We start from the raw sequence: 9,405 nt of genomic DNA on the forward strand, positions 1-9,405 counted from the left end.
ATATATTTTTGAATGTTCGGTTATGGCATATAGTATCGACCACTAGAATAAAGATATATATAGGAATCGATTGGAACTGGAATCGGTAAGCAGAATCGGAATCGAACGATAGCCAACTCTACCCAGTATGAAACATAAAACTGAAATTAGCCTAAACATGTTTCTTAAATGGCATAAAACTGTAATACTGAAATTAGCCTAAACATATTTATTAAATGGCATAAAACTGAAATTAGCCTAAACATGTTTAATAAATGGCATAAAACTGAACTTTGCCTAAACATGTTTATTAAAGCATCTTTGCTATTGGTGCATGTTTCACCATGGGCCATGTTGCTGCTCCACCTGACATTTGAAACCTTGTGATTGAGTTTGTTGTGGAAAATATGAATAATAGATATTACTAATATTTTTTTATTAGAAAAGCTAAAGAAATACCATAACAAAGTTATATCTTTTCAGTTGTGGTTTATGTGGTGTACGAATGGAACTTGTGCATGCAGTGCTTTAGAAGTGCAGAGATGTAAAAGTCCGGCTTCAGAAAGTAAAAGCCCTGGCATGTATATACATGCATCAGCTTTTTCTTTCTAAAGTCTTTAACACCTCTGTCTATGTGAAATATATAATTTCTAAATGAACCATATTTTTCCCTCTCATTTTGTATATCGGCAGTTGTCATCTTTGATATTCTGGTTGCTGGAGTGTTGTGCTCCTTGTGTGTAACCCATGGTCCAAGTAAATACTTTATTATTTATTTCTAGTGTTCTAATTTGGAATGTCACTTGCTTTTCCTTCCTAGATAATGTCGGTGTGTAGCAATCAGAGTCAATTGACGTTTGCTGGTTCTTTGGTTTGGCACTCAGCCTACCGGCAGTGCATATTGTACCATGAAGGAGGGCCTTTTGTTTAATCTTTCTTGCAAACTTCATCAAACCTTTGACCAGATAAAACTTAATGAGAGTCCGGTTGTATCTACGCAGACATGTAAAAGTCGCCACTGACATAAATCATTGACAATAGGTTGGTTTACATGGACAGTTTTTTTGTCATTCCGATTAAACTATTCAGATTGAAAAATGTGTGCCGTCTATTTACATGGGGTACGTTCTGCTCCGATCAGGTGCTCTCAGTCAGAGACTTTCTAATGAGGAGACACAGCACTCAAAAAACCCTCCATAGAAATGCATGGGGTTAGTTTGTAACGCCAAAATGGCAGTTGTCTACACCTATCCCACCCCTTCCGCGGCAAAACGTTGACATGTGAATACATTGAGCCAAATTATGTGGTGTGTTGTGAATACATTGAGCCAATAATATGGTGTTGTGAAGACATCGCGCCAATCATGTGTTGTGATCTCGCCGCTGGAGCAAGATTGGTGTCGTGAAGCCTTGCGCACGCGCATTTCTGCTGAAATAGATGCCCGATAAGAGCCCAAAAAGCGTTGCAATATGGCTGCTGAGTGGAGGGACTTGCCTAAAAGGACTTCGTCTCAAGCACTTTAGAATCTTTGATTAGAGTAGCCGTTGTTGCCTACTTTGTCTTAAGAAGAGACAGCAGGCAATCTGATTGACCGTAGCCTACTGTTCAATCGGAATAGGAACGGACTACATCACCTTTTATTCCGAATAAAATTCTGATTGGATCAGGCATGTTTATTTCGATTGAGGTGTTTATATGAGAATTTGTATTCCGATTGAGCCTTTATTCCGTTTCTAATCGGATTAAAAGTGTCCATGTAAATGTGGCAAGTGTTTTCCTGATGGGTGTCAACTATTGCCTTCTCTTGTGGGCCTGTAGATATCTAAGTCTGCCATTCAAGATACATTATAATTTGCTTTATCTGGTCAAAGGTTTGATGAAGTGCTTTCCAAGAAAGGTTTATCAAAAGGCCCTCCTTCATGGTACAATATGCACTGCCAGTAGGCTGAGAGCCAAAGCAAAGAACCAAGTCAGCAAACATCAATGGCCTCCTTGCTGTTATTGACTTCACCAACAAAGCAGCCTGTGCGAGCAACAAGTAGTTTATTTTTTATTTTATTTTGATGCAGGCTCTAAGTACTGTAAAGCCAATAGCCTGAATACCCAACCAAATAACCAAAGCAAGAACAACACTGCCAACAAAGCCTTTGTGAGCAACAAATAGGGTTCTTTAGAATGTGCTTATACAGTAGATGAAATAGTATTTCAATCTGCCAAGCAAGCAGTCTAAATGAAGTCTAAATGGATTTTGACCGAAAAAAGGTCACAATGTGCCACATATAAAATTTATTATATGTAGAAATGAATCTATTCTTTTGTAAAACACATACAGCTTACAAAAGTATTCAACCTCCTATACCAATTTGCATTTTTGTAAGAGGGATTTACAAACTTAAAACGGTTTCAGGAAACTTGATCCATGTCTTAAAAAACTGAATAAGAGTTACATAATTACTGGCGGACTCAGGGTGTCTGGAGGACAGGTGCGGAAAAATTAACAGGGCCCTTATCATATACAGTACAACAAGACAGGGCTGAGGACCTGCCATCATCTGACTGCTCTTATTTTTATTGTTTAAAAAAATGAGATTGAAAAGAAATCATGGAATGTCTCTATGTTACAGCTGTAGTGTGTCTCTGGGCTCTATTTTGGCGATCAGAAATGGGTGGTCAGAGGAGTAAAGTTTATGTTAAAGGTGTGGCCAGTCCACATTCACTACTTTAATGGCGTCATTGGCGTGATTATGTGGTCAAACGTCGGGCGCTTGGCGCAAAAGGGTTGTTCTTGTTTCTTAATCAGGGTTGTTCTTATGTTTCTTAAACCAGGGGTACTCAATAGGCGGACTCCAGCAAACGATTGTATGATTCTGCGCTGTTTTGTTGGAGAGTTAGGTCCAATCACAGCAACTGTAACAGCAATGTCAGGCTACTGGCGGCATGCGCTAGCTACAGTATCTAGCACTCAGGTGGATGGTTATCTCTCATGATTGTTTGCGAGTTTCGCTCAAAACTGGCCAACAGCAAGAAAAAAAAGAAAAAAAAATTGATTGTGGAAACCGAATTTACGAATGAGGGGACGGGAAAATACGCCTGGCTGGCAGCATTAAATGTGTCAATCGTGATGAGATTCAGGGCCTAGCATAACGTGTTATTTGGGACAGGGCCTGGCAGGCAGCATTAAATGTGTCAATTGCAATGAGATTCCGGGCCGAGCACATCACGTTAATCGCAAGCTGCCAAAGGAAAATAGGTCTGGCTGGCAGCATTAAATGCGTCAATCACAATGAGATTCAGGGCCAAGCACACGTTATTTTTTTTTTTTAATTGCTTTAATCGCAAGCTGCCAAAGAGGTTTCATTTTACATCACTTTGTTGTTATCAACGATTCTCTTTGGGTGCTATTATTATGACCCTCTGATCATCCTGATCTGATGCCCCCTTTCCTGTCCTCAAAACTGCTACAGACACTTCTTATAGGCTTCTGCCTGGTCCTCCTGCTGAAGGCATGGAGATAATAAACTGCAATACAGTTCTGAATGGCTGGTGGTCACTTCCCATTAACACCACATTGTTTTGTGTAGTTTGAGATTTATGTGGATTTACCGGCTATTTTTGGAGTTCTGTAGCCTGCAGACCTTGGAGTAAATGGAAACTTGATAAGTGGACCTGATAAGTGGACCTTGCTAATTACCACACCCCTGGGTGCAAGGTTTAATAAAAGAGTGCATGGCGAAAAATCATCACATTATTGAGTGTAAGAAAAGAATAAGCTTTGCGTCATGCCTTGCGCCACCTTGTGCCGGGTGCACGATAGGGGCCTCTGTGTGAACAGAATGGGTACATTGTAACATAAAAACAGATGCAGTGCAGACGATGTCCAGCATTCTTCAAGTTCAGCCAGATCTGCACAATGCTGCATAAAGTAGAATGAGCCTATGTTCCCATTCTTTATTTTAGTGTATTTAACTGTGGTATTTTTTGCCAGAAAAGTGCTATATTTCATGCTCATAAAATGTGATCAAAATTGGCAATGTTACAACAGTGTATTCAATGTATTCACATGTTACAACAAGCCTAGACAACTTTTGCTCTGTCAATATCAGTGTAAACCTATAGTATTTTTATTTTTATGTCCTCACTATCTTACTCAACCTCTTCCTTATCTTCATTTCTTCTTCAATGATACCACAAAACTCACGCTGTTGGACTCTCATGTCAAATGTCTTGAACCTACGCCTACATGTTCACAGTCATGATGCAACACACAAACAAACAAAAAAAAAACAGTTTAATAATCTTATTTGAAATCATTAGCATTGTTTATGCATGTGTGTGTCGTATGCATGCATACCAGGGGATGGGCAAAGGCAGGGAATGATTTATCAAGTCATGCAGATATCAACATTTTTCTTTTTTCGTCTTGAAGTCTATTAACATAGGTCCTATATATGAAGTTCAAATGACAGCTGTGCTTGATATTACCTAATACCAAATTAACAGAGGTGTAAAAGTCCGGCTTCAGAAAGTAAAAGTCCTGCTACATTTTTGTTCCAACCGTTCACTTAATCAGCTGATTCTAATTATCACAGCTCTTAGATTAGTAATTAGGTAATTAGTGAAATCACCTGTGTTAAGCGCACAGGTAGAACCAATACATGGCAGGAATTTTACTTTCAGAAGCCGGACTTTTACATATCTGCAAATTAGGTGATATTTCAGCACTGGTAATGTGGACAGCTCCCCTTAAGAAGTTCTTCAGAGCAGTGCACACACGTTTGGAAGCATATGAGTAGCTTTATTCAATTGAGAATGCAATCTGCAATATGCAATTCAAAAAGACATTACATTATGCAATTGCCAATTCATTATGCAATTTAATATTGCAGTTTGCAATAATTTCCAACAAATTGTATTTTAATCTGCAAAGTGACAATGAAAAATTAATGTAAGAACACAGCTGGGTCTCGCGGACACTAGGCCTCATCACAGTTAACATTATTCATCAACTGTGACATGATATGTTTGCGCAGCCAACACTCCCCCCCCCCCCCAATAAAAAAAATTATGCCCCCTTGAAAATCGCAAATGCCCCCTCTGTCACTGCAAACTCCTCCATTGCAAACGCTAACTGGTGAAGAAAACGTAAACACGGAAGTGACGTAGCCTAGTTCCCGCCTTGACGAGTGACTTGACAGATTGCAATGCGTTTGGCAGATTGAATGGCCATTTGAATTTTGCAACACCAAAGTGCAATGCAATCACGGGGGGCGCTATTTCTTTTCCATTTGAATAAAATGCCTCAAAACGATGGCAAAACGTTTTGCCCAAAATAATCCAAAATGTTTTCAGGCTGACATTGACAGTTTTGCCAAATATGTTTTCAAAATACAATCCTACATTGACTTTGACGATTTGACAGTTAAATGATAAAACTGAATATAGAAAATTGAAATGCAAAATGAATTGCGATTTGAATTTTGAGACTGAAATACCACGGCAAAATGGAATGCAATTCAATCCATGTTTATTCTATTTTTTAACCAAAATTATTGAAATTGATTTTAGGATTTCATTGTCACTTTGCAGATTAAAATACAGTTTGTTGGAAATTATTGAAAATTGCAATATTAAATTGCATAATGAATTGGCAATTCCATAATGTAATGTCTTTTTGAATTGCATATTGCAGATTGCATTCTCATTTGAATAAAGCTACTCATATGCTTCCATACGTTTACACTACAAGCATGGTTGGGACATACATGGAAAATCCTAACGAATGTTCAGAGGAACGGTCATAGAAAACATTTGTAAGATCCATTGTTATCGAGAATCAAGACCCTGGAAGATAATATTAGGACAATCAAAATTGCATTAGCTACATGTCTATATCACAAGATAACATATTTAAGGTGATGATTGAGGACACAGTTTTCATTTAAAATTATATCAGCCAAACATTGCACTATTAATTGAGCCCATGAAAAAAATGATTGATTTTTGATCTACACAAAATATGCACAATGTTCTTTGTCTTGTTGTCTTGTGCCAGCCCTTCTGTAAATCAGTAAGTGCACCAATAATGGCATGTAATAACAGTTTATTGCCTCTCTGTTAACAGTGTCCTATTGATTTTTATACACATGTCAGGATTGGTGTTGCAAGATGAAGCCACAGATCAGTTACCCCCTGCCCTTGGTTCTAATACTTTGGACACAGCTATTTTCAAGTGGGGAGTTAGATAACAACCATAAAGATAGGGGGGCTATACACTGTTCATATAGCAATGTTCTTTTCCATATTTACTGCCTCACAGCAGAGAGCTAACTGGCCAAGAGAGTAGTAAAGAGGGAGGGAGTGTTTCTTAACCATAAATGTCAAACACAAGCATATGTTTTGACTTGTGACTGTTTTGGTCATGAGATCTCCTGCATCTCATAGACAATTTGTGACAAATGTTTCACAATTCTTATTTTTATACGTTCTGTGATTTGTGTTGTCAAAGGGTTAAAGGAAACACATCTACAGCAGCCTTTGTATGGATTTGTAACACATGATGGTCAGGAGTTGCACCATGAACACGGGATTGTTCATCAATACCCAAATCAATGTCAGTGACACTGAGTGCCCTAGAGCTGAACGCGGTGCCACAAAAACCCTCTCATGTCAATCTGGGCTGCGTCTACATGAAAAACCTTCTCATGTCAATCTGGGCTATCTCTATATGAGGCCTTCTCTGTCACTTCTGCCAATATAATGAGAAATATCATGAAACATGTTAATGTTGGTGTGTCCTTTAATTCCTCTTGGATGGTTAAATCTGAAATTATACACATCTGCCCCTCAACTGAAATCTTGTATCAGAGGAGCAATGATAAAAAAGAAAGCTTGAAAATGTCATAGCTTTTAACCATAGATGTGCTTCATGCAGGCCTTTTGCCAGACTAGTCACCAAGAGCCGAATTTATGAGGGGTGTTCAGTTGACATTGTACAACCCCAAAACAGAAAATGTTGGGATGTTGTGTAAAATGCAAATAAAAACAGAATGTGATGATAAGTCTCGTAAACCCATATTTAGCAGCAAAAATGACATATCAAATGTTGAAAATGAAAATTTGGAATATTTCATGGAAAATATATGTTAATTTTGAATTTGATGCCAGCAACATGTTGGGTTTCGAACTGAGCACTAAAACAAGTTGGATACTTGGATAGGCCCTCTCCTCTTGAGCCCAGATGAGTCCATAATTTCCAAAAACAATGGCAAATTTTGATTGAACCACAGGACCTTTTCCCATGTTGCCTCAGTTCATTTTAAACAAGCTCAGGCCCAGATAAGAGGGTGGTATTTTCTGTTTCATGTCCTGTAGATGATGAACTCCCCAAATACTTCACAATTTAATGTTAAGAAACATTAAAATGACATTGTTTCATCATTTGTGCACAAAGGTTTACACAAAGTGGTGAATACCCCTACATCTTTACTTCTAAGGGCCCAGACACACCAACCCGATTATCGGCCATCAGACGTTGTCGGTGACTCGAGTCGGTTCGGTGTGTCCCGCGCCGTCGTCAGTCGGCGTTCATTTTGGCCGATTTGACATGTCGAATCAGCCAAAGGCAGTCGGCCTCCATGACCAATCTGATTGGTGGAATGCTAGAACCCTTGACTAGCCTAAACATTATTTCAGATTAGTAGGCCTATGACCATTAACTCTACATTCAGCAATGTAAGTTATGTACCCATTTTGATAAACTATCCTAACATATTTTTGCTAAAACTAGTAGACTACCACACAGTTGCTGAACGTATGCTATTTCAGTTTAGTTTGCAACAACATACAAGAACATAACCAATGTCCTTGGTTGCTTGTCGTTTACTGTGCTAACATTAGCTTGCTAGCTAGCTCGGTTAACGGGCAAAAATAAATTATTTACAGTATTCCATGTCCGAAAGAGTGGCATCACACACAAGTTGGCAAGTCTGATGAAGAGCCGAAGGGCTCGAAACGTCATGTGTGTTGGGGATTGAACTCAAATTAAAAAAAAAAACGGAGAGCAAGTGTGCGGACCTTCTCTGTTACGTTGGATCTTGGACTTTTGGCTCCTGCACCTTAATTTGGATGTGCGCACATTCCCAAACTGAAATGCATTACACACAAGCAATGACAATAAAATAGTACACAATATATATATCCTTTTTGCAACTAAATGTGAGTTAAAGAGATTTGCAGATTATTACATTCTGTTTTTATTCACATCTTAAAAACATGTCCCAACGTTTTCTATTTTGGGGTTGTATGTCTAAGCCCTTAACACTTGCAAAACAGCAAATTAGGAACGATGATCAGTTCTTGTTTACCCTGCCAGGCAGTGTAATTATCATGGGCTGTAAACGAGGGGTATTTATCTAGGACAGATGCCGGTGATGATCAGCCATCAATTTTAAACAAATATTTACTCATTATTTTCGCGTCTGCGTTTAACTGTTAACTGCAGTCACCTGTGACTAAATTACAATGGAACAATTTAAATATCCAAGTGTCTAATGCAGTTGCCTGGGTAGTTTATATAAGTTTATCCAAGAGAAGAGCATAGTTGGGAATTGTCTATTACCTATACACCGTAATTAATATTTCTGCTGTCTTCTGAAATTCATTCAAGAGATCAAATTGAGGGAATTCATAACTAATGAAATTAGACAACTTTTCAATGCACATATTGACCATTCAAATAGAAATCCTGACTGGAAACATTTGGAATTTGCATTTAATCTCCTGTTGTGCATAAAAAAAATCTCTAGAGGGGGGTGGATTAACTCTTGATAAAGTTTATGGAACAGTTTATTTGCATTTGTTGCATTTCTACCTACATATTTCTGTGAACTTTGGCCTGATGACATAACGTGTCAACGTGCGACATAACGAAAATAGTTTGTCAACCAAAATAGAACTTGAAAGTTTCAGGTGGCAACGTATTACTAGCTGATGTTCACTTTCCATTGCGATAAGCAAACCAACTACTCGCAGAATGATATGTAAGACGTGAATCAGAAGAACAAAACCCATTTTCCTTGACAGTTGTCTGTTATACAGAATTATCAGACCTCCGAACATTCAAGTGAATGGAGCATGCAGCATTATGAAGAGCCGTGTAATAAACCAGCACATTGGTAGCACATAATGTTGTATTTACTCTCCACACAAAAAGTCCAACAATATATTTAATGTTCACTGTGGTTTTATTTGCTTTGTTTTACTCTTCCCAGAAGAGTACATAAATATAAAATGATGCACTGAGAGTTATTGCACAATTAATATCTTTAAGTAGTAAATTATCAATTTACTAAAGTTATCAAGTTCAGGCATTAAAGCCTAGTCAAACTTCACAGTTTATATTAACATGGTTTTAAGTAGCTTTTTTT

Source organism: Alosa pseudoharengus, unplaced genomic scaffold (genome assembly GCF_046254945.1).
Source record: "Alosa pseudoharengus isolate Yale_2024_CS ecotype anadromous, Long Island Sound unplaced genomic scaffold, YU_APseudo_1.1 YU_APseudo_1.1_scf_2, whole genome shotgun sequence".
In the NCBI taxonomy this organism is placed as follows: Eukaryota; Metazoa; Chordata; class Actinopteri; order Clupeiformes; family Clupeidae; genus Alosa; species Alosa pseudoharengus.